Source organism: Hordeum vulgare, chromosome 7H (assembly GCF_904849725.1).
Source record: "Hordeum vulgare subsp. vulgare chromosome 7H, MorexV3_pseudomolecules_assembly, whole genome shotgun sequence".
Taxonomy (NCBI): domain Eukaryota; kingdom Viridiplantae; phylum Streptophyta; class Magnoliopsida; order Poales; family Poaceae; genus Hordeum; species Hordeum vulgare.
The window spans coordinates 229,491,630-229,517,273 of record NC_058524.1 but is presented as its reverse complement, the minus strand read 5'-3'; positions in this window follow the sequence as shown (position 1 = coordinate 229,517,273).

Genomic DNA, 25,644 nt, shown 5'->3' with positions numbered 1-25,644 from the left:
ATGATCAACATGGAGATCTTCACCATTGAAACTATACTCAACTCAGGTGATGATCGGACTTCAATTAGTGAATTTGGATCATGTGACACTCGAATGACTAGGGGGATGTCAATTTGAGTGGGAGTTTATTAGTAATATGATTAGCTAAACTCAATTATCTTGAACATAGTCTAAGTAATCTTTGCGATATTTTATGTTGTAGATCAATGGCTCGCGCAGTAGCAACCCTGAATTTTAATACGTTCCTAGAGAAAGCTAAGGTGAAAGATGATGGAAGCAACTTTGTTGACTGGTCTCGTAATCTAAGGTTTATCCTCACGACTGGCAAAAAGCAATATGTCGTTGATGCTGCGCTAGGTGATGCACCACCCGATACGGTGACCCAAGACATTTTGAACGCTTGGCAGTCACATAAGGATAACTACGCATTAGTTCAATGTGCAGTTTTGTATGGCCTAGAACTGGGACTTCAAAGACGTTTTGAATGAAATGGAGAATATGAGATGTTCCAGGACTTGAAGTTTATCTTTGAGAAGAATGCCCAGATCGAGAGGTATGAAACCTCCGATAAGTTCTATGCTTGCAAACTGGAGGAGAACGGGTCTGCCAATGAACACATACTCAGAATGTCTCGGTACTCTAACCGTCTACCTGAGCTGGGGATTGATCTCCTGCAAGAGGCTATCACTGATAGACTTCTCCAGTCACTGCCACCTAGCTGTAAGAGCTTTGTGTTGAACTATAACATGCAAGGGATGAATAAGTCACTCGCCGAGCTGTTTACAATGCTGAAAGTTGCAAAGTTAGAAATACAGAAAGAGCATCAAGTCTTGACGGTCAATAAGACCACAAGTTTCAAGAAAAACGGCAAGGGGAAGAAGGGTAACTCCAAGAAGAGTGACAAAGTTGTTGCCCTCCGGCGAAGAAACCCAAGGCTGGACCCAAGCCGGAAACTGAGTGTTATCATTGCAAGAGAAATGGTCACTCGAAGCGAAACTGCCCCAAGTATCTGGCCGATAACAAGGCAGCCAACGCCAAACAAGGTATATTTGATATACATATTATTGATTTGTACCTCACCAGCTCTCGTAGTAGTGCTTGGTTATTTGATACCGGTTCTGTTGCTCAAATTTGCAAGTCAGAACAAGAATGGCGGAACAAAAGAAGGCTGGTGAAGGATAAAGTGACGATGCGCGTGGGAAATGGCTCCAAGGTTGATGCGATCGCCGTTGGCACAATCTCACTTCAGTTTCCATCGGGATTAGTGATGAACTTAAATAATTGTTATTTAGTGCACGCGTTGAGCATGAAATTATATCTGGATCTTGTTTATTGCGAGAAGGTTAGTCATTTAAGTCAGAGAATAATGGTTGTTCTATTTATATGAGTAATATCTTTTATGGTCATGCACCCAATGTGAGGGGGTTTTTCATGTTGAATCTCGATAGTGATAATACTCATGTCCATAACATTGAGACCAAAAGATGTAGAGTTAATAATGATAGCGCCACTTTCTTGTGGCACTGTTGCTTAGGTCATATTGGTGTAAAAAGCATGAAGAAACTTCATGCTGATGGTGTCGGATTTCGGGCTCCGCAAAACCCTGAGGATCCAAACTCAGGGCTGCGCGCGGAGTCCACTTAGGAGCTTCGGTTCACCTGACTTGCTACTCGATGAACAAGGCAAAGAACTCACTCGATGGTGAGGAAGACAAAGGACGCAGCAGTTTACCCAGGTTCGGGCCATTAGGAAGCGTAATACCCAGGTTCACTCGCGAGGAGGCTGGTGGACGAACTAGTACAATGCTTGGGAGCCTCCGGATGCTGGGTGTCTTTGTGTGGTGCTGGTTCGAGAATGAATAAATCTCCCTCTCTACAGAGCAACCTATCCTCTATATATAGTGGCGGCCCGGGTCCTCTTCCCTTACCGTTTTGGCGGGAAGGGATCCCAAAGTGGCCAATTTTGAAGGGGATCTGGGGAACATGCTCCCCTATCCGAAGGTGGTCTTCGCGTGCAAAGTCATTGTAAATGCTGCAGGGATGGGCCCGGGAATGATGCGTGCCATACTGGCGGGCGGCGACAGCCTTGTTGCACCACGAAGGAAACCTTTGGAAGATGCTTTTGGAACCCTGGTACGTTCTTGCCCCGTGCGGGTCCTGCTGTCCTGCTGTCTGCTGCTCGCCTGTCCTTCCCATACGTCATCCTTGACTCCTGAGGCCGAGCCTTGCCTATGAATATCCGCCGCTTCATGGGGGTCCTGAGGAGGCCCCCTGCGGGTCTTGTCGCCGTTCCTCCTTGCGAGGGCTTGCCTTGAGTGACACCAAGCCTGTGGGTGTCTGGTTGATGAAGTGGGCCAGCCCTAGGCCACAGGCAGGCAGCTCTGGGTACCCCCTTGTTTTCACCTCACAGCTCCAGGCCCTCCATGCTGCAGCTCGAGGCCCTAAAAACGTTTCTCAATCTTACGTACCTCTTGCAGATATGCCTCCATGTGTTCGTGCTTGGGCGTGTACTATTTGTTGGACAAGTTGACGAGAAGCTGAGAGTCGCCCATCACGGTGAGGTGCCACACCCCCAAGGCCGCTGCCGCCTTGAGGCCGGCGATGAGGCCCTCATACTCTGCTATGTTGTGGGAGACCTTCTCCCCACGCTGGAATCAGAGTTGTACGGTGTAGTGAAACTTGTCTCCCATTGGGGAAGTGAGCAGTACACCAGCCCCTACTCCTCTTCGCGTGAAGGCTCCGTCGAACTGCATGGTCCATCCCTCGGGTGCCTCCACACCAAAGGCAAGGTATTGGCTCCCTTCCAGCCCCCGGTCCGGTGCGTCCGTCCACTCCGCCACGAAGTCAGCAAGGGCCACTCCCTTGATGACCCTAGTCGTGCTGAATTCAGTGTTGAAGCCCTGAAGCTCGATGTTCCATTCGGCGACCCTTCCCACTGCATTTTGGTTGTGTAGGATCTTCTCTAAGGGGTAGGCGGAGACGACCTTGATCGGGTGTCCCTAAAAGTAGTTATGTATCTTGTGCAAGGCGACGAGTAGTGCCAGAAGGAGCTTCTCCTTCATGGGGTAGCGCGAGCATGCGTCTCGCAGTACCGTGCTGACGAAGTAGACTGGGTGCTCGACGAGGGTATGTCTGCGTGGGGTATCATGCTCCTCGGCGACTTCAGGAGGTTGGGGTGTTTCGTCGTCCGGAGGAGGAACCGGGGCCGCAGGAGGGCTAGGCTCCTCATGACACGATCCTGCAATCTGGGCCTCAGGTCTCTCTGCCTTCCGAGGAATTGGAGCTCATGAGTCGTGCGAGCCCCCAGACGTTGTGGGTGGGGGCCGTGGGGGCTCCCTGAAGTAGCGCCCTTGCTGGTTCACTCCTCCCTTACTGCCACCAATGCGGCGCTGGCGGAGTGGGGGTGGCAGCAAGGTACAGAAGCAAGGGCTCCCGAGGGCGAGGCACCACCATGACCGACGGGCTCGTGAGGTAACGCTTGCGCTCATCGAAGGGGCGTCGGCCTCCGGGGTCCACTCGAAGGGCCCCTTTCTTTTCATGATCTTGAAGAAGGGCAGGGCCCTCTCGCCAATATTGGAGATAAAACGACCAAATGAGGTAACACACCCCGCCAACTTCTGCATCTCCTTGAGGGTTGTGGGTGCCCTCATCTTGTTTACGACATTGACCTTCACTGGGTTTGCCTCGATCCCCCGGTGTGATACCAGTAAACCAAGCAGCTTGCCTGATGGGACACCGAAGACGCACTTCTCGGGGTTGAGCTTCACGTTCAAATATAGAATGCCGGCGAAGGTCTCCTCCAGGTCCTCCACCAGGGTTTTTGACTTTCTTGACTTGACAACGATCTCATCGATGTAGGCCTCTGCGTTCCTCTCAAGTTGTGGTCCCAGGGCGATATGCATCAGCCGCTGGAAAGTTGCCCCAGTGTTCCGCAGCCCGAAGGGCATGCACTCGTAGAAGTATAACCCACACGGAGACAGGAAAGTTGTCTTCTCGATGTCCTCCACTGCCATTTTGATCTGGTGGTAGCCCGAGAATGCATCCAGGAAGCACAGGAGATCGCACTCCCTAGTGGATTCCACGATTTGGTCGATGCGTGGTAGCAGGAATGGGTCCTGAGGGTAGGCCTTGTTGAGGTTGGTGAAGTCGAAGTACATACGCTCCTTCCCGCACTTCTTCGGGACAACCACCGGGTTGGCCACCCATTTAGGGTAGTGCACCTCTCGAATGACCCCTGCCTCCTTCAGCTTGCGCACCTCCTAAGTGATGAACGCCTGCTTTTCCGGGGCTTTCCTCCTTGCCTTCTGCTTCACTAGACGCGCGTTTGGGCACACCATGAGGTGGTGCTCGGTGACGTCCCTCGGGACCCCCACCAGGTCGGAGGCGCTCCAGGCGAACGCGTCCTTGTTCGCCCCGAGGAAACCCACCAATGCCTTCTCTTGGTCTTGAGGGAGGTTCGTGTCGATGGTGAAGGTGGGAGCCGAGCTTCCTTCATTCACCGGAACTTGCTTCATCTCCGCCCGGTCCTTGGAGAACAACTGCTTCGTCTTCACGGGCGCGATGTCGTGGAAGTCCCATGGGTCCTCCATGGTGCGCGCCTCGCCCCTGAGGTTGGCACACGCCACGACCTTTTGGGAGAACTTGAGAAACCGTGAGGCGTCCTCAATGTCCCCTACTATGGTGAGCACACCGCCGCTCCCAGGCATCTTGAAAACATTGTAGCCCGGGTGCATCGTCATCATGAACTGCGCGAGGGCGGGGTAGCCGAGTATTGCGGTGTATGGTATGTGGATGTGGGCGACGTCGAAGTCGATCTGCTCGGTACAAAAGTTGGAGCGTGTGCCGAATGTGACGGAGAGGCGAATCCGTCCCACGGGGGTGACGGATCCTGCCACCACCCTAGAGAAGGGCTTTGAGGGTGCAAGCCTCGGGGTAACCGCAGTGCGTGGAAGGCCTCCACTGAGATGAGGTTGAGGCCAGCACCATCGTTGATGAGGGTTTTGGAGATGGCCACACTGGATATGGTCAGCATGCACATTATGGGAAGTGTCCCGGCGGCCGCCGTGGCCTTGGGGTGATCGTCAGGGCCGAAGGTGATGTTGACCTCTGGCCACAAGCGGAGTTCCGGGGGCTCGGGCCTTTGTTGAGCCCCCCCCCCCCCCCCCCCCGCGCTGCAGGAAACGCTTGACGTGACGTCCGGAAGGTGGCGCATCTGATCCACCGAGCATGCAAGCAACCGCAGGGGCGGCCCTTCTCGCTTGGTCGCTGTCCACCGCCGCGGACCAGCGGTCGTTGGTGGTTGCACCTGCCATGGAGTTGCCGAGTCAAGATCTTGCTCTTGCTGCTAGCATGGAGGCTCCGACACGCACCCCCTACCTGGCGCGCCAAATGTCAGATTTCAGGCTTCGCAAAACCTTAAGGATTCGAACTCAGGGGCGTGCACGGAGTCCACTTAGCAGCTTTGGTTCACCTGACTTGCTACTCGATGAACAAGGCAAAGAAGTCACTCGATGGTGAGGAAGACAAAGGGTGCGATAGTTTACCCAGGTTCAGGCCGCTGGGAAGCGTAATACCCTACTCCTGCTTTGGTGGATTGCCTCGCGAGGAGGTTGGTGGACGCACTAGTACAGTGCTTGGGAGCCACCGGAGGCTGGGTGTCTTTGCGTGGTGCTGGTTCGAGAATGAATAAATTGCCCTATCTATGGAGCAATCTATCCTATATATATAGTGGCGACCAGGGTCCTCTTCCCTTATCGTTTCGGCAGGAAGGGATCCCACAGTGGCCAATTTTGAAGGGGAACAGGGGCACATGCTCCCCTGTCCAAAGGTGGTCTTCGCCTGTAAAGTCGTTGTGCGCGCTACAGGGACGGGCCCGGGAATGACGTCTGCCCTACTGGCAGGCGGCGACAGCCTTATTGCACCAGAAAGGAAACCTTTGGAAGATGCCTTGGGAACCCTGGTACGTTCTTGCCCCCTTTGCACTAAAGGGGAAACTGCGTCGTCCTGCTGTCTACTGCTTGTGTGTCCTTCCCATACGTCATCCTTGACTCCTGAGGCCGAGCCTTGCCTCGGAATATCTGTCGCTCCAGAGGGCTCCTGAGGAGGCCCCCTGCGGGTCTTGACGTCGTTCCTCCTCGCGAGGCTTGGCCCCTCGCGAGGGCCTTGGCTTGAGTGACCCCGAGCCTGCGGGTGTCTGGTTGATGAACTGGGCCAACCCTGGGCCGCGGGTAGGCAGGTCTGGGTGCCCAGAACACCGATAGATGGACTTTTGGAGTCACTTGATTTTGAATCATTTGACACATGTGAACCTCGCCTCATGGGCAAGATGACTAAGACTCCGTTCTCTGGAACAATGGAGCGTGCAAGTGACTTGTTGGAGATCATACATACTGATGTGTGCGGACCGATGAGCATAGGGGCGCGCGATGGATATCGTTATTTTCTCACCTTCACTGATGATTTGAGTAGATATGGTTTTATTTACTTGATGAAGCACAAGTCTGAAATGTTTGAAAAGTTCAAGCAATTTCAGGGTGAAGTTGAAAATCATAATAATAAGAAGATCAAATTCATATGATCTGATCGAGGAGGTGAGTATCTGAGTTACGAGTTTGGTGCTCACTTAAAACAATGTGGAATTGTTTCACGGTTGACACTGCCTGGAACACCATAGCGTAATGGTGTATCCGAACATCATAATCGTACTTTATTAGATATGATGCATTTTATGATGTCTCTTACCGATTTTCCATTATAGTTTTAGGGCTATGCATTGGAGACAGCCGCATTCACTTTAAATAGGGTACCATCAAAGTTCGTTGAGACGACACCATATGAATTGTGGTATGGCAAGAAGCCAAAGTTGTCGTTTCTTAAAGTTTGGGGATGTGATGCTTATGTCAAAAAGCTTCAGCCTGAAAAGCTCGAACCCAAAGCGGAAAAGTGCGTCTTCATAGGTGACCCAAAAAAAACAGTTGGTATACCTCCTATTTCAGATCCGAGGGCAAAGTGTTTGTCGCTAAGAACGGAGCTTTTTTTGAGAAAGAGTTTCTCTCGAAAGAATTGAGTGGGAGGAAGATAGAACTTGATGAGGCTGTAGAACCTTTGATTCAACCAGATGGTGGTGCAAGGCAGAAAGAAGTTTTTGTCAAGGCTACACGAGTTTAAGAGGAAGATAATGATGATGATCATGAAGCTTCAGGTCAAGTTACTATCAGACCTTGTAGGTCGACAAGGGCACGTACTGCTACGGAGTGGTACGGGAATCATATCTTATCAATTTTGTTGTTGGACAACAATGAGCCTACGAGCTATGAAGAAGCAATGGTGGGCCCGGCTTCCACCAAATGGTTAGAGGCCATGAAGTGTGAGATAGGATCTATGTATGAAAACAAAGTATGGACTTTGGAAGTATTACCTGAAAGCCGAAAGGAGAAAGGCCATTCATAACAAATGGATCTGTAAGAAGAAGATAGACGCCGACGGTAATGTAACCGTCTATGAAGCTCGACTTGTGGAAAAGGGTTTTTCACAAGTTCAAGGAGTTGACTACGATGAGACTTTCTCACCCGTAGTGATGCTTAAGTCCGCCAGAATCATGTTAGCAATAGCTGCATTTTTCAATTATGAAATTTGGCAGACGGATGTCAAAATAGCATTCCTTAACGGGTTCCTTAAGGAAAAGTTGTATATGATGCAACCGGAAGGTTTTGTCGATCCGTAGAATGCTGACAAAGTATGCAAACTCCAGCGATCCATTTATGGACTGCTGCAAGCATCTCGGAGTTGGAATCAATGCTTTGATGAGGTGATCAAGGCGTTCGGATTTATACATGTTTTTGGAGAAACTTATATTTACAAGAAAGTGAGTGGGAGCTCTATAGCATTTCTAATATTATATGTGGATGACATATTGCTGATTGGAAACAATGTAAAACTTTTGGAAAGTGTATAGGATTACTTGAAAGAAAGTTTTTCAATGAAGGACCTGGGAGAAGCTGCTTACATATTGGCCATTAAGACCTATGTAGATAGATCATGGTGCGTGATAGGACTTTCACAAAGCACATACCTTGATAAGATTTTGAAGAAACTCAAAATGAAACAATCCAAGAAGGTGTTCTTTCCTGTGTTACAAGGTATAAAGTTGAGTAAGACACAATGCCCAGTAACTGTAGAAGATAGAGAAACGATGAGTGTCATCCCCTATGCTTTAGCCATAGGGTCTATCATGTATGCAATGATGTGCACAAGACAGATGACAGCCTTGCCATAAGTATGGCGGGCAGTTTTCAAAGTAATCCAAGAGTGGAGACTCGACAACAGTCAAGAATATTCGAAATTACCTGAAAAGGACTAAGGAAATGTTTCTCATTTATGGAGGTGACGAAGAGCTCGACGTAAAGGGTTATGTCGATGCAAGCTTGGACACTGATCCGGATGACTCTAAGTCACAAGCCGGATACGTGTTTATTCTTAATGGGGCTACGGTAAGCCTGTGCGGTTCCAAGCTAAGCATCGTAGCTGATTCTACATGGAAAGTGGAGTACATAGCTGCCTCGGAGGCAGCTAAGGAGGGTGTCTGGATGAAGCAGTTCATGTAAGATCTTGGAGTAGTGCCAAGTGCACTGGACCCAATAAATATGTTTTGTGACAACACTGGTGCCATTGCTTTAGCCAAGGAACCAAGGTTTCACAAGAGGACCAGACACATAAAACGACGCTTCAATGCTATCCGCGATTACATCAAGGAGGAGGACATAAATATTTGCAAAGTGCACACGGATCTGAATGTTGTAGATCCATTGACTGAGCCTCTTCCACGAGCAAAACATGACCAACACTAGAACTGTATGGGTGTTAGATTCATTACATTGTAAATCACATAGAGATGTGAAGCTAGATTATTGAATCTAGTGCCAGTGGGAGACTGTTGGAAATACGCCCTCGAGGCAATAATAAAATAGTTATTATTATATTTCCTATTTCAAGAGAATCGTTTATTATCCATGCTATAATTGTATTGAATGGAAACTCAGATACATGTGTGGATACGTAGACAACGTACTGTCCCTAGTAAGCCTCTAGTTAACTAGCTCATTGATCAAACATGGTTAAGGTCTGCTAGCCATAGACAAGTGTTGTCAGTTGATAATGGGATCAGATCATTAGGGGAACGATGTGATGGACAAGACCCAAACTATAAATGTAGCATGTGATCGTGTCATTTTGTTGCTATTGTTTTCTGCATGTCAAGTATACGTTCCTATGACCATGAGATCATGTAACTCACTCACACCGGAGCAATGGCTTGTGTGTATCAAACATCGCAACGTTACTGTGTGACTAGCAAGATGCTCTACAGGTATCTCCGAAGGTGTCCATTGAGTTGGCATGCATCAAGACTGGGATTTCTCACTCCATATGACGGAGAGGTATCTCGGGGCCCACTCGGTTATACAACATCAAAAACAAGCCTTGCAAGCAATCTGGCTAAAGAGTTAGCCACATGATCTTGTATTATGGAACGAGTAAAGTGACTTGCCAGTAACGAGATTGAAATAGCTATAGAGATAACGACGATTGAATCATGGGAAAGTAACATACCGAAGGACAAAGGGAACATTATACGAGATTAATTGAATCCTTGACACAAAGGTTCAATCGATAAGATCTTCGTAGAATATGTAGGATCCAATATGGGCTTCCAAGTCCTGCTATTGGATATTGACCGGAGAGTGTCTCGGTCATGTCTACAGAGTTCTCGAACCCGTAGTGTCTGCACACTTAAGGTTCGGTGGCGTTTCGGTATAGTTGAATTATTGATGTTGGTAACCGAATGTTGTTTGCAGTCCAGGATGAGATCCCGGACATCACGAGGGTTTACAGAATGGTCCGGAAGCGAAGATTCATATATAGAATGTTGCATTTGGCTTCTGGAAAGATTTCGAGCATTATCGGTGAAGTACCGGGAGTGATGAATGGGTTTCGGGGTTTTGCCGGGAGGGGCGACTCACCCGGGAGAGGACCTAATAGGCCTATAAGTGGCGCACCAGCCCTTGGTAGGCCGGTGAGGCCAGCCCAATAACCTATTTCAGCCAACCCAAAAAAAGGAAAAAAGGAAGGAGGTGGGCAAGTGGGGAAGGAGTCCTCCACCAAACCGAATTGGAGGAGGACTCCTCCCTCTTGGCTCGGTTGAAGCTCCTCCTTGGAGTAGGAGCCAAGGAAACCCTTCCTCTTGTTCCTCCTATATATAGTGGAGGTTTGAGAGGGTTTTTGCGCCCTAAGCCATTGTGCAGCTCTCTCTCCCTACACCACTTCGTGACACCCCGTAGCTAGTTCAGTACGGCACGATGAAGCCCTGCCCGAGTAGGTCCACCACCATCACCGCCACACCGTCCTGCTGCCAGAGAATTCAATTACATCTTCGTCTCTCTTCCTGGATCAAGAAGGCGGAGACCGTCATCGAGTTGTACGTGTGCTGAACGCGGAGGTGCCATCCGTTCGGTACGAGATCGGGATGGAGTTCGTGGGACACTTGCAATTCAGATCGCGGAGACGTTCGACTACATCAACCGTGTTTCTTAACGCTTCCCTCTTAGCGATCTACAAGGGTATGTGGATCTGATCTCCCCTCTCGTAGATGATCATCGCCATGATAGGTCTCTCGTGTGCATAGGAATTTTTTGTTTCCCATGCAACGTGCCCCAACACCCAACTAAACAGACACCCTCGGTGATACCTATAGAGCATCTTTATAGTCACCTAATTACGTTGTGACTTTTTATACATACAAGGCATTTCTCCGGTGTCGGTGAGTTGCATGATATCGTGGTCATAGGAATAGATACATTAACATGGAGAAGGGAATAGCAATAAACTTGATACGATCAAACGCTATGCTTAAGCTTTGGTTCTTGTCCATCACATCATTCTCCTAATGATGTGATCCTATTATCAAATGACAACTCATGTCTATGGCTAGGAAACCCTAGCCATATTTGATCAACGAGCTAGTCAAGTAGAGGCTCACTAGAGACACAGTGTTGTGTATGCATCCACACATGTACTTGAGTTTCCAATCAATAAAATTATAGCATGGATAATAAATATTATCATGAACAAGGAAATATGATAATAACTAATTTATTATTGCCTCTAGGGCATATTCGCAACAATATAAACCCTCACGGCCAATGAGGGAAGATTGTCTTCATCCCCTCCCAGCCTGTAGCTTATCTAGTTTGCTTCTCCCCCGATCGCCAATGGCACTGTCCGGTCATCGGCGCAAGAGTCCTCCAAAGTGTGAAGTGCACGTGGCATCCCTGGTGGATGTGTGCACGCCACCCACTACATACTCCAGCACTAATGCCTGAAGGGAGCTGATCCTGGTGGCCGCCAACCCACCTACAGTTGTCGGGGCCGCCACCACACCTTTGTACGACTTGGACATGACCCCGCCATCACGCGGCGTGGTCATCACCAGCTTTGCCACCACACTATCATCCGCCATAGACATGACCCTGCCGTCAGGTGGTGGGTTCTTCACCCGCTCAACCATCGTGGCCTGAAAACAGGAGGTGGAGGACACCAAGGGTCCACTGCCGAGCTTCTACGTTGCAAACCTTGTGCCCTACATCTACTTCCTGGAGAAGGACGTGGAGCACCAGATGGCGCACGCGAAGAAGCTTACCAATGCTATGGCCGCAGGAGTAGCTGTAGTGGCGGCGCGGAATGCGGAGACCTATGTCGAGTGCCTCCGCTTCGAGGAGGGACGTGTGGAGTGGTGGAGGGCAGCATTGCCAGGCAACAGACTCGACTCCATCAACTTATTGGCAGGCTTCTCATCCCCTTGCTCTTACTGAGCGCACTTGGTTCCACTTCAAGTAGCACATAGCGCCTTCGTAGTACTAGTATTTAGGGGCTATTTTTGAGTTCATCTAACTATAGAAATGGTTGAACTTTACCACATACTTTAAATTAGCTACCATATAGTATAGTTGAACTAGCTATTTCAGTACGTGGTTGGCAACAATTGGAGAGAAGTTTGTTCGGTTTCGCTATAGAGTTGAACTATTTTGTGAAAACACCACTACTTAATGTATGAATGAAATCCATGTTTACTGAATTTTAGTTGAAAAATTGCACCATAATTGTGATTTTGTTCATGCAAAATTTGGGAGATGCGGATCTTCCCGAATTGTCTGTACTAAGCACATGGGTCATCGTAGAGAAACGTTTGCAATGACGTGATGCGCCAATCCTTCACGCCAATTTTGCACTTGGCTTACTGGTGAAGGAAACATAGTTGTCGATCTACAAGCGGGCAGTCAACCTGAACTGTTTGTGATGAGCTTTTATTGAGAGGAAAAAATTGGTGGTTTTTATTTAGTTTGTTTACTATGTTAATTCAGAGATAAATAATTAGTTGATAAAACCATATATTTCATTCAGTCAAGCTTTGACTTCACATTCATACGATCGAGATACAATACAAAGAAACATAGTTGCGACGGCAGTGGCTACCGTGGCATCCTGTCCCGGCGATGTCGTTCTCCGGGGTACAGTTGTCCAATTCTTCAAATGAGACCAGAATGTTATGGACTTCAAAATCTAACAGCCCACCTTCCCGCGATCGACGGGCGTGGGGGCGGGGGGAGGCGACTAGTGGCACTACGAGGAAGCTGTCGATGGGGGCGCCCCAATCCACTGAGGGGTGCGTGAAGGGTGCATGCGCGTGCACGGGAACGTGAGCGATGGGTGCAGGCGCATACATGGGGATTGGCGCGGTGGGTGCAGGCATGCGCACGGGTACCAGGGCAGCCTGTGCATGAGCGCACACGAGCACACGAGGAGGCATTGCCGCTTGGATGTACACGAGATCATGCGGGTCTGTGGGTACCTCACTGGCGCCTGCGGTTTCCAGCTCTGCGATGGTGCTCGGTGACCAACCCGTCAATGCCACGGGGATGGTTGCTTGCGTGGGCACGGGGATGGTTTCTGGCGAGTGCGCCGGGGCAGGATCCGCCGCGGCTTGCTGCTCTTCTAGGGCCATGTCTATGGTGTCTCATTCGTCTTTATGTTCTATATCCTCCAGCTGGATTTAGACTTCACCAAACCGGAAGACTAGTGGCATATGATCCTTGTGGTCCATGGTGTAGATGCATGGAGGTCTAAATGATGGAGGGGAATTGGAGACGAAGAGAGATTATTGTGAGTCAGTGGATAGTAAAACCACCTACTCCCTCCGTTCCTTGATATAAGGTGTATAGATTTTTGAGAAAACCCCCGAAATATAAGGTGTATTGCATTGCACCACTCGTTTGTATATCTGTTTTAGGGATTTGATTACATATCCTTATCTCAGGCAAGCTCCTTTATTTTTTTATGCCAATTAGTCAAGTGTAATCTCAACCAAAACTTGCGAAATTTTCCCTCCATGTGCGTTCTTTAATTTCCGTGCCAAAAAGTATACACCCTATATTTAGGAATGGAGGGCGTATTAAATAGTGGCTCGGTCGCTAGTAATAGACACGTTGGAATCGAGGCGGGCGAATATGGAGGTCAAAGTGCTCACTTCCCGATGAGCCTACAATGTACTGCTCACACGCCTCCCGGTGAGCATGTGCACCGGAGGCCGGCTTGCATGCCTCCCATGCCCCGTCAACTCAAACATCTGCTCGCATGACACCTGCTAGACAATAAAGAGAGTGACACGAGGAATGCCCATGGTTTATAAATAATGCAACTATTTGCATGGTAATGTGACAGTATTTTTTCCAAAAAGAGTTTGTTGCCTATTAATGTGTGCGTCTTTTCACAAAAATGGACAAAAAAATACCACATCATATTTGTGTTATATCATGACACCATGCCCGGTTTCAAGAATTTTGTATGTGTTTTAGATTTACTATAGTTTAAACAAATATTCTCAATGTTGGCTCTAGGAGAAAAAAATATATTGAAAACATGTCTCAAATAGGAAAACAGAATCCTGTGATGCCTTTATGTGCCATGTCATAACACCATGCCAAGTTTCATGAATCTGTGACGAGTTTTTGATTTAGTGAATTTAAAACCCAAGTTTCTCAATGTTTGTGGCCGGGCCAAAGACCTGAGATATTTGAAATTAATTTCCATATCTTTGCATATGTGACCTGAATATGTACACGTGTACACTTATATGATTTCTTAAACCATTTGATGCACCGAGCCTTGTGATTGTAGTTCAAATTTGAATTATTCATGTTAAATGCCTATGAAACTCAATTAATGTACAAAAAGGGCCAAACGAACCCTGGATGATTCCATATATTATCACGACATTCCTACTAGTATACGTTACCTCGAGAGAAAGTTCAACGTGTGGAGAGGCAGCGGATGTCATTTCGCCCACGTAAGGTGACGTGTTCCATATCAGAATTACAAAGCTTCTTGTGAAAAACTTCGGTTAGTAAGGGCCTTGTGCCAAAACTTGTCCCAAATTGCTCAATTATTTTACAACAACACGTATGTGCCATGTCATTACACACCATGCCAAGTTTCATGAATTTATGATGAGTTTTTGATTTACATGAATTTTAAAATAGAGTTTCCCAATGTTGTTATGGCCGAGCCAAGACCCTGAGATGTTTGAAATACATTCCCATTTCTTGCATGGGAAGTGAAGATGCTGTTAGAGCATATATCTCCATATGTGGTTTTGGTAATTGATGACAATTCCTATGGACTAATGGTTGCCTTAAGTTATATTTATAGGATTTGTCCATAGGCACTTCTTGAAGTCCATCTGTTGGGTTCAAGGAGTTTATATGATGACCAAGGTGGTATTCAAGGTATTATCCAATGAATGGTCATATAGACACAAGGTTGATCAAGATCTCAGACAAAGAGTAAATCAAGATGATCAACACACAAAGCGGGGATCAAGTGATCCCATGGTATGGTAAGAATTGTCCATTACGTGTTTGTGTACTAACCCATGGTCTTCGTGAGAGTTCTATGTGGGGGTTAGGTGTGTTTCCATGAGCTTGCGTCAAAGAGAAGATCTCATACAACCCATGAAGTATGACATCAAGTTGTGATCGTCATCAAGATTGCGATGTGCAAGTTCAAGTGGATCAGCACGAAGATATCATGCTTGAAGCTTGTCGTCCATTGTGGTGGCAATGGACTTGTGAAGATATGCTAAAGAGTGGCTCACCCATAGTGAGTATGGGGGAGCAATCAACTAGTCTTCATCAAGCCAACGCAATCAAGAAAGGTGGTCCATCTTGAGGAAGCCAAGATCATCATCATCTAGCTCAAGAGGACGAGGTGCAAGGTATAGGTTTGCCCTTGATAGGTTTTCCGTTTAGGATAGATTGTTGTACTATCAAGGGGGGCTCTCAAGTGAGTAGCTTGATCGTATCGTTCGTTGAGAGCTCAAACCATTTGCATCCTTGCATCATACTTCTTGGTTCTTGTTTGGTGTTTCTCTTTGTGAGTTTTAGAGCTTATGGTCATCTTCGTGACAAGCTCGAGTTCATCAAAACGGAGTCCATATGCATCTACTATGATGTTTTCGATGTTGGAGTTTTTGCCGGTTCTTCATTCATAGATGACTCACATCTCTATATCATTGGCATTTTCATATCTGCATGGTATCGCTTGTTGGATAGCTCTTGTCGTCCTGAATCCAACAAGCTTGGGTTTGCTCGATTCGGAGCTCGTATGCGGAAGTTATGGTTGTTCCAGTGGCGAGCGGTAGTACCGCTAGACCTAGCGGTAGTACCGCTAGAGTTGCCGGTAGTACCGCTGGCCCTAGCGGTAGTACCGCTAGAGCTGGCGGTAGTACCGCTGTCCAGCGGTAGTACCGCCCCTGGCCAGCGGTAGTACCGCTCCAAGTTTTTAGTACCGTCATCTTTGCGGTTGTACTGCGTCGGACCTTTTTGCGAAGACTTTGTTGGCGGTGGTAGTGCCTTTGCACTACCAGGGGCCCAGCGGTAGTACCGCTGGGACGAGCGGTAGTACCGCTGGAGTACCAGTGGCAGTACCGCTGCAGCCAGCAGTAGTACCGCCCCTGGTGAGCGGTAGTACTGCCCCTGGTCAGGGGTAGTACCGCTGGAGTGCGAGCGGTAGTACCGCCGGGCTCGGGCTGTAAGTGGGGGTAACGGTCTGATTCCTTCCCCCACTATATAAAGGGGGTCTTCTTCCCCCTTGGCCTCATCTATTCGTTGAGCTCTTGTTCTACCTCCATTGTTGACATTCTTAGAGCTTGCTTACTCTCAATCCCTCCAATGATTCTTGCTTGTTCTTGAGGGAAAAGAGAGAGGAGATCTAGATCCACATCTCCACCAATCACTTTCTCCTCTATGTGAGGGGAACCCCTTGGATCTTCATCTTGGAGTTCTTTGTGAGCTCCTTGTTCTTCCTCTCATATTTCTCCATAGCTTTCGTTGTTGTGGAGGGATTTGAGTGTGAGGGACTTGACCACTTCGTGTGTTCTTGCCATTGCATTAGTTGCATCGGTTTGAGTTCTCCACGGTGATACGTGGAAGTGAAGTTTGAGAAGCTTATTACCTTTGGTACTTAGTACCCTAGATATTGTTCTTCGCGGATGCTTTGGCGTCCTAGAAGCTTGGTGGTGTCTCGGAGCTCAATCATTGTGGTGTGAAGCTCCGGGCAAGCGTCGGGGTCTCCAATTAGGTTGTCGAGATTGCCCCGAGCAATTTGTACGGGTTCGGTAACCGCCCCCAAGGGTTTCCACGTGTATGGGTTCGGTGACCGCCCCCAAGGTTTTTCATTTGTACGGGTTCGGTGACCGCCCTCAAGGGTCCCGTAGTGGAATCACGGCATCTTGCATTGTGCGAGGGTGTGAGGAGATTACGGTGGCCTTAGTGGCATCTTGGGGAGCATTGTGCATCCACACCGCTCTAACGGAGATTAGCATCCGCAAGGGTGTGAACTTCGGGATACATCATCGTCTCCCCGTGCCTCGGTTATCTCTTACCCGAACCCTTTATTTATGCACTTTACTTTGTGATAGACATATTGTTTATTGTAATATATCTTGCTATCACTTAGTTGTTTATCTTGCTTATCATAAGTTGTTGGTGCACATAGGTGAGCCTAGTTGTTTGTAGGTTTTGTGCTTGACATATTAAACGTTAGTTTTATTTCGCATTTGTTCAAGCCTAAACCTTAATTATTTTAAAGCGCCTATTCACCCCCCCCTCTAGGCGACATCCACGTCCTTTCAGATGCATCCATGTACACTTATATGATTTCTAACCCATTTTTCATGCACTAGACCTTGTGATTGGAGTTGAAATTTGAATTATGCACATGAAATGCCTATAAAACTCAATAAATGTACAAAAAAGGCCAACTGAACACTGTATAATTACATATTTTAGCACGACACTCCTGTTGGTGTATATATGTCGCCTCTGGAAATAGTTCAGGGTGAGAAGAGAGAACGGATGTCATTTTCCCCACATAATTAAGGTGTCATTTTCCTTATCGGAACCACAAAGGCTTCCCATAAGAAGCTCTAGTTTGTAAGGGGCTTGTGCCAAAACTTTTCTTAAATTGGACTTTTTTTTACCACGGCACAGATGTGCAATGTCATGAGATCATGCTAAGTTTCATGATTTTCCGACTTGTTTTGGATTTACATTAAATTAAAAGGTAGGTTTCTCAATGTTTGTGGCCAAGCCAAGACCCCGAGATGTTTGAAATTCCTTCCCATTTCGTGCATGGGAAGTGAAGATGGAGCCATGTACACTTATATGATTTTTAACCCATTATTAATGTACTAGACCTTGTGATTGTAGTTGAAATTTTATTATGCACATTAAATGCTTATAAAACTCAATAAATGTATACAAAAGGCCAACTAAACCATGTATAATTCCATATTTTAGCACGACACTCTTGTTAGTGTATATATGTTGCCTCTGGAAATAGCTTAGGGCGAGCAGCGTCGGCGGATGTCATTTCACCCACATAATTAAGGTGACATGTTCCTTATGGGAACCACAAAGGCTTATCATGAGAAGTTCCGGTTTGAAAGGGGCTTGTGCCAAAACTTGTCTTAAATTGGGCAATTTTTTTACGGCGACACATATATGCAATGTCATGAAAACATGCCAAGTTTCATGAATTTATAACTTGTTTTGGATTTACAGTAAATTAAAAACTAGGTTTGTCAATGTTTGTGACCGAGCCAAAACCCAAAATGTTTGAAATTCATTCCCATTTCTTCGTGTGTGACATAAATATAAAGTCATGGACACTTATATCATATTTGGACCCATTAGGACGCACCGAACCTTCTCACTGTAGTTCAAAATTGAATTATACACATTAAATGTCTAGAAAACTCAGTTAATGTATAAAAAATGCCAAACGAACCCAGAATAATTTCATATTTTATTACAACACCAGTATTGGTCTATGTTCGATGTAGATAAATCTTATCACGATCCAAAAACCATCATTTGCCAAAGTAACCTCATTTTTCATTTTAAAAACAATATGAAAATCAAGTATATCGCAAACAATTGACGAGCATGAATCATGTGTGATGCAGTACAAATATCTTGGCCAATCCTCATACATGCCTTAGGTTGGAAAATTCATCGGCTACAATCCACTGCCGACTAGTTTACTACATTTGCTCTTCAAGACCATTTTACTGTTCAATCATCGCGAGTGAAAGCTCGAGACGTGGATCCCCGTCGCGAGGGAAACTTTGGCAACCCACTCCGGCCCGAGTGTGGTCGCATCAGCCATGAGCGTGCCCTCAACATGCTTGAACGCGGGCGCTACCACCGATAGGGCGGCTACAACAACCAAAAGGGCAGCTACTTTAGCTGAGAGCGCAGCACCAGCAACCATGATGAGAATAGAAAATGGCGACAATGACACATTAGTCATAAGTTTCTCAACAGTTGCCGAAGCCCTGATGGAGGACGCCCATGCCCATCTCGAGGCCGCCCATACCAATCTCGTGTCGGTCACTTCACAAATCATAGCAGCCTTCTCCGACGCCGATCGACAACCCACGTCCGATGAGTTGATAATCGCCGAGTGCGCTCGAGCAGGCATCCGTTTGTCGGTGGCCTCCCTAACCAGGATAATGGTTGTCCATGCACGGACCAAGTCCGCCCACGCCCTTTCCGTGGCAGCCTTATCCAAAGAAATGGTGGACGAGGACTGTGAGATGCTGCTAGAGTATGTGGTGATGGATGCCATGGAGCTCCTCACCTCGGAGGTCATCGAGCGGGAGCTGGTCATCGAGGAGTCAGCGGAGATCGACAAGCGTCACGAGCAATATTAGTCTTTGTTAAGACTGTTGGTCTTTTTTTAGAGTAATGTTTAGGTCAACCAACTATGTTTAATTGGTCGATTTAGTAAGAGCTCGCAGTGTTGTAGGTTCATTTGTGTAGTACTCAATTTTCAAGTAATGTTAAATTAAGCAATGACGTGGATGACCACCGTAATAAGGGAAATTCAGACCAAAATTTTGCTGCTTTTCCCCATTTTGTCTTCCAAATAAAAATGAAATGCAAGTAACGTGTGCAATGTAGTATCCAATATCTTACGCCGGAATCTTGGAGACCAAAATTTTCATATTCAGTCTCATCACACACATGATAAACTATATGGTTTGTTTGTGATGTTGGATTTTGCACATAGTTCAGATAAAAATATTGTTTCCTATGTGACTGTGTGCGCTAATTTCTAGCCGCACCGAACAAAAAATTGCGGCTACCGCGCAAATATCTACCTCCCCGACCCTTCATGCCAACCAAAATCCACATTCCCCCTCCTCATTTCCTTTCCGAAGTTCAAACCTTCATTGTATGCTTGTAGCGCTGCATCCCCGCCGACAATGCTCCTTCCCGCTCCTCGGCCTCACCTGCGCATGTGACTGTGTGCGCTAGTTTCTAGCCTCAACGAACAAAAATTTTGGGCTGCCGCGCAAATATTCCACCTAGTCAGCTAATCAACTCCTTCCCATCCCCCTTCACCCCATCCTCCTCCATCCCACATGCCCTCACCGTCGGTGCAACACCTTCCACCAAAATCACCTGCCCATCCCCCAATTAATTACTGCCAAAAGACATGGTGCATGTAGTATAGCTGGGATCTCAAGCAGCACGTGGCAGTGGAGAAGCAAATTACAGCCACATGCACAGATGAGGCCACTATCAAAACCTCGTGCGCCGACGCTGCCATGCGGTTGGTTGCTTTAAACAACAACTCGTGGTGTTTTATCGAGGGTTCCACTGGTGCCTTTGACAAAGACTACGAGTTATTTTCTCAGCGTGGTTGTGCTTTCCTGAGCTCAGACAAGGTAGGTTGGTGAACGGACATGATCATGCCACTCACCACTACGAGGAAGGCACCCATGATGTGGAGGCCTCACCATCTTCTAAGCCAATCATTATCGATATCTCCGACGACGAGGAATAGCTTGTTTTTTATCTTAATTACTAATGAACTGTGTTCAGCTATCTATGTCTGTTAAGCATGTGTTCGGTTTACCTATCGTATGTGCTTCTCCTTTCTTTCCTTCAGAAATTCCAGTGAAATATCCTATGTATTTCTAATATGCAATCTGACCTTCTAGTATGTTCTATTATTCAATGTGATGCTCAGTATACTATTTGGTTCATTTGTTTTGGTGATCATCTACAATGTGATGTTTGATTGTTGTTGTCACAATTTTTTCATTTTATGCATGTGGGAAGTAAATAGAATTTTGATATACTAAATACATGTGAAACATACAATTTCTATATTTCATAATTCTTAGCACGGTTGTCTTTCCCATGTGCCTCGAATTAATATGTTGGATCTGCAATGCAACCATTTTTCAATGACATATTTTACTGATAGCACGCCAAATCTCACTTATAACCTGATCAATATCTATCTTAAGTACGTTACACGGGAACAACGGGAGACACTGAAGTCTACCATCAAGGGTTGCACATTCATGATCCTAAGGCTAATAGCACATTATTGTGCAATTGCAGGAACCATTCTAATATTTAGCTTTCTAATAATTTGGTCTTGCACATGTAGTTCCTGTTGTAAGAGGTTTAGACCCATTTTTTGACCCATTTCGCATGTGGGGGTAATGAGGTGTTCATGAATATCAGTCAAATAAGGAAACTCGGAAAGATTGTTAAGATAAAGAAACTTGCAACAAAAACAACAAGATGTTTGTTTGCACAATCAAGAAGACATCAGTGAACTATAGGATGGTACTATCTCTTTTACTTTGTCATTTTCCCTTTGTGATGTTTCAATTTTTCAAAACAAAATTTATGCATATCTTTGTTTCGAGTCCTTTCCAAAGTAGTCCATTGATGAGTACGTCTCAAACCACTTGCATGGTCAAGAGGCGAGGAAGGTATTCATACAACACCCATGGTATAATCTTGAAGTCTTCCTCAAGATTATGAAGAATGGGTGGGCAACCACGTCGGCGTTCTGGGAATGGGGGTACCCAAACCTGCCTACCTTCGGCCCAGGGTTGGCCCACTTCATAAAGCAAAAACCAGCACGCCCGACACCACTCAAGGCAAGGCCCTCACGAGGGGCCAAGCCTCGTGAGGAAGAACATCATCAAGACCTGCAAGGGGCCTCCTTAGTACCCCTCCGGAGCGGCGGATATTCTTAGGCGAAACCCGGCCTCACGAGTCGCGGATGACGCGGGAGAAGGACAGGCGATCAACAGACAACAGGACGGTGCAGTTACCCCTTTAGTGCATAGGGGGCGAGGACGCACGCAGGTCTCCAAGGCATCTCCCAAAAGTTTCCATTCTGGTGCAACAAGGCCACCACCGCCCGCCAGCAGGACGGACATCATCCCTAGACCCGTCCCTGCTGCGTTGACAACCACTTTGCACGCGAAGACTACTTTCGGGCACGGGAAGCATGTTCACCTACCCCCCTTTAAAATTGGTCGTTGTGGGATCCCTTCCCACCGAAACGATAAGGGAAGAGGACCAAGGCCGGCACTATATATAGAGCATAGGTCACTTCATAGAGGGGGTCGAAATCCATTCATTTGCACAAGCACACCACACAAAGGCCACCCAGCCTCCGGAGGCCCTCGAACACTGTACTAGTTCATCCACCAACCTCCACGAGAGGCAATCCACCAAAGCAGGAGTATGGTATTACGCTTCTTAGCGGCCCGAACCTGGGTAAACTGTCGTGTTCAGTGTCTTCCTCGCCATTGAGAGAGTTCTCTGCCATACCCTGCGAGTAGCGAGTTAGGTGAGGCGAGCCCGCGGGAGATGTTCGTACACGCCCCTGATTTTGAATCTTTAGGGTTTTGCGGAGCCCTAAATCTGACATTTGGCGCGCTACGTTGGGGTGTTTCGATGTCTTCTCCGAGCTTCGTCTTCCCTAAGCCCTGCTGCTCCGATGACCGGCGCCCATCAAGCTTCTTCGAGCCTCATCGAGCTGGCTTCCAACCGTCATACCACAGCGGCCGGAATCACGTGTACCGACGTTGTGGTACGTGGCGGCACATACCATATCGACAACATCATCTCCACCGTGACAACCACTAGCATCACGGCGGCGCCCCCGGCATCCATGACGCGCCGCATCAACATGGGGGACCTCAGCGCGCACGACGCGCTGCAGATGGTGAGCGAGATGCTCCAGCAACGACCGACGCAAGGGGGCTTCGATGCCTGGGCACACCACATCACGGAGCTGATTTCCATCGCCCAGAAGGCCATCCGAGCCCACTCTTCATCAGGACCACAGGCACCAGGCGCTAGGGGCTCGCACCTCGTGCCGGCCCTCAAGCCTGCAACCGGCGAGGGCCCTCCGGCGCTGGACAGGGCCAAGAAAGACGTGTCGCATGCTGCCCTCCTCCTCCTCCAGATCCTAGTGGCCGGCCTCGAGGCGCAACATGCCGGCAACCACCAGGGGCGCGAGGAGAACACAGGGACGTCCGACACACACACCAACATGCATCACCAAGACCAGGTCGTCCCCCGACAACCCGGGGCGGCCAGGCGGGAGCGCTCCCTCAGGCGCAACCAGCGGGCGGCGGAGGTGTCGGCGCGGGCGAACTACGGCAATGTAGACACGCCAGGGTACCAAGGGGGGAGTCAGCACCGGGAAATGCTGGAACCACCCAACGGCGGCAACAGGAGCAAGCGACTTCGTGCGGAGGCCCATCGCAAGAAGAACTCCGAGCAACGCGACCGGGGGGACCTCCCCCCGCCGCAGAGAGGGACCGCCACCGTCGCTATGCTGAACGGCTTTGGAGGTCGATCGAACACCTACGTGGAGCCTTACGTATGGTGTTATGTAACACCACCTGACCCTTCCGTCGAGGAAGAGCCTCACGCGTCCACCCCAGGCGCCAGTCCTCCTTAGGAGTAAGGAATGCTCCGGGGGTCCCCCTTGAGCCGCACCCTAGGGCTCCCAATGGCGGAGCACTGGGTCCAAGAGGCGCGGGCAGGGAGGCGCCCCAAGCCGCTGGGCAGGACGCCAACTGCCGCCCCAGGGTGAAATTAGGAAGAACCGGGTCCCCGGCCTCGGGAGGACGAGTCAGATAAAGCAACGAGACACAAGTGGCGCGGGTCACCCGCGGCGACTACAGTGTTGGTGTGGGCGCCGAGGGTCGGGCCTCACGAGGCGCCCCTCAGGCGCAAAGAAGCTATGCGAGGAAATTCTTTGGGTCCACCGATCTAAGGGGTGTCTGTTGGCCGCATGAACTTCAAGGGTTTAGGGCACACCTCTGCCCATCATATCATTTACGCATGCTTCTGTAAATTCTGCTGCATCCATTCGGTGATCTCACATCTTACCATGCTTGCATCTTTGGGCAATCTACCCTCCCCCCCCCCCCCCCCCCGCTCGGGGGCTCCGGCCGGTGCACGTCGCCCCGTCACGAGACCTGGAGAGACCCCGCGGCTTCCCAAGGGACAACAACAGGATGAAATGGGGGCCGCTTGAGCGTCAAAAGGGGGCTCTTGAGCATCGAGCCTCAGGGGCCTTACCAGTCATAAGGCCACCTGCCACCCTCGATGCCATCCACGGACATTCGGTCGTTATCAGGGGTGGCAGTGCTTGATCCCGTAGCTGGGTTGGTCCATTCGGTCGCAAGTAACGGCGGTTGGGAAATGTGCGGGACCGGGTCTTGGGGACGCAGAGCCGCTCGAACGTCAAAGGGGGCTCCTGAGCATCGCGCCTCAGGAGCCTTAATGGTCACAAAGCCACTTGGCCACCCTGGTGCCATCCAGGCACATTAGGTCGGTATTAGGTGTGTCAGGTCCCTTCCCCGTGAGGCGACTCAAGATGGCAGGAAATGTGTGGGACTGGGACGTGCTGACGTAGAGCAGTAGAAAAGCCCTCAACCAGTCTCAGGAGAAGGAGCAAACATCACGAATTCGGAGCGCCCTCGCGCTCACCCTACAGCCCCCGTGGGACCTGCATCAACCCGTGGCACTTCTGCAGCGTCCTTTATTCTTTCTGGAACCTACTTCATCCCGTGACACTCTCACGTAATAACGAGCCAAGGTTGTATACACATGGGGCACCCAAGGACGCGAAGGGGTCCCTCCCACGCCTAGTGGCAGCCCTACGCTCCGTGCTGGGGAGAAGACGGAGGCAATCAACACAGTCCACAATTGACCCAAAAGGAATCAGTCGCCTATGCCTCGGGGGTAGGGACACTCGTGAGGCCAAAGCGTCCTCGCGACCTCCCAGATACACCCCTACCGTGACACTCTCAGGTAATAACGAGCTGAGGTTGTATACTCCCGGGGCCCCCCGAGGAAACGGAGGGGTCCCTCCCACGCCTAGTGGCAGCCCTACGCTCCGCGCTGGGGAAAAGACGGAGGCAATCAACATAGTCCGCCAATGACTATGCCCGCGGGTGGGGTGAGATGGTGGCGGAGATTAGCCTAGGTGCCGGACGCGGCGTTTGCTTGCCTCTTCGTGGAGCTTTCATTATCCTCTACTGGACTTAAACTTTCCGATTTCAAAAACAAAATGGGGGGAATTTTCTCTTGTGCTTTCTCGTTTCGCCGGCTTTGAAGCCTCCTTTCCTGGATGACATTTTCCGAGGAGTTCAACGCTCCGCACCGCCCCTAGGCGCCACGGAGCGTAAGCAAGGACTTGCCACCCTAGGGGCAAACATATTCAGCGGTCGACCCCCGCTCGGGGCCCGGATCGAAGCACAATACCACCACAAAGAGTCTTGGGAGGCCTCAGGGCACCCTCGGGCGATGATCAAAGGGACGGAATAGGGAATCGCTCGAACATCAAAGGGGGCTCCTGACCATCCAGCCTTAGGAGCCTTACTGGTCATAAGGCCAGTCGCCACCCCTCATGCCGTCCTGCAGCTCCGGTCGGTGTCGGGGGCGGCGGAGCCCCGCCCCGTGAAGAGCGTCGAACCTAACGGCGGTGGGGAAATGTGCGGGACCGGGGCTTGTCGACGTAGAGTGGCTTGAGTGACAAGGGGGGCTCCTGAGCAACACGCCTCAGGCGCCTTACTGGTCGCAAAGCCACTTGGCCACCCAGGTGTCGCCCATGTTGGCACCCAGGGCATCGAGGCTTTGCCCCATGAGGAGCAACCTTGGTAACGGGTTGCGCCTCATTGCGACAGGGAAAT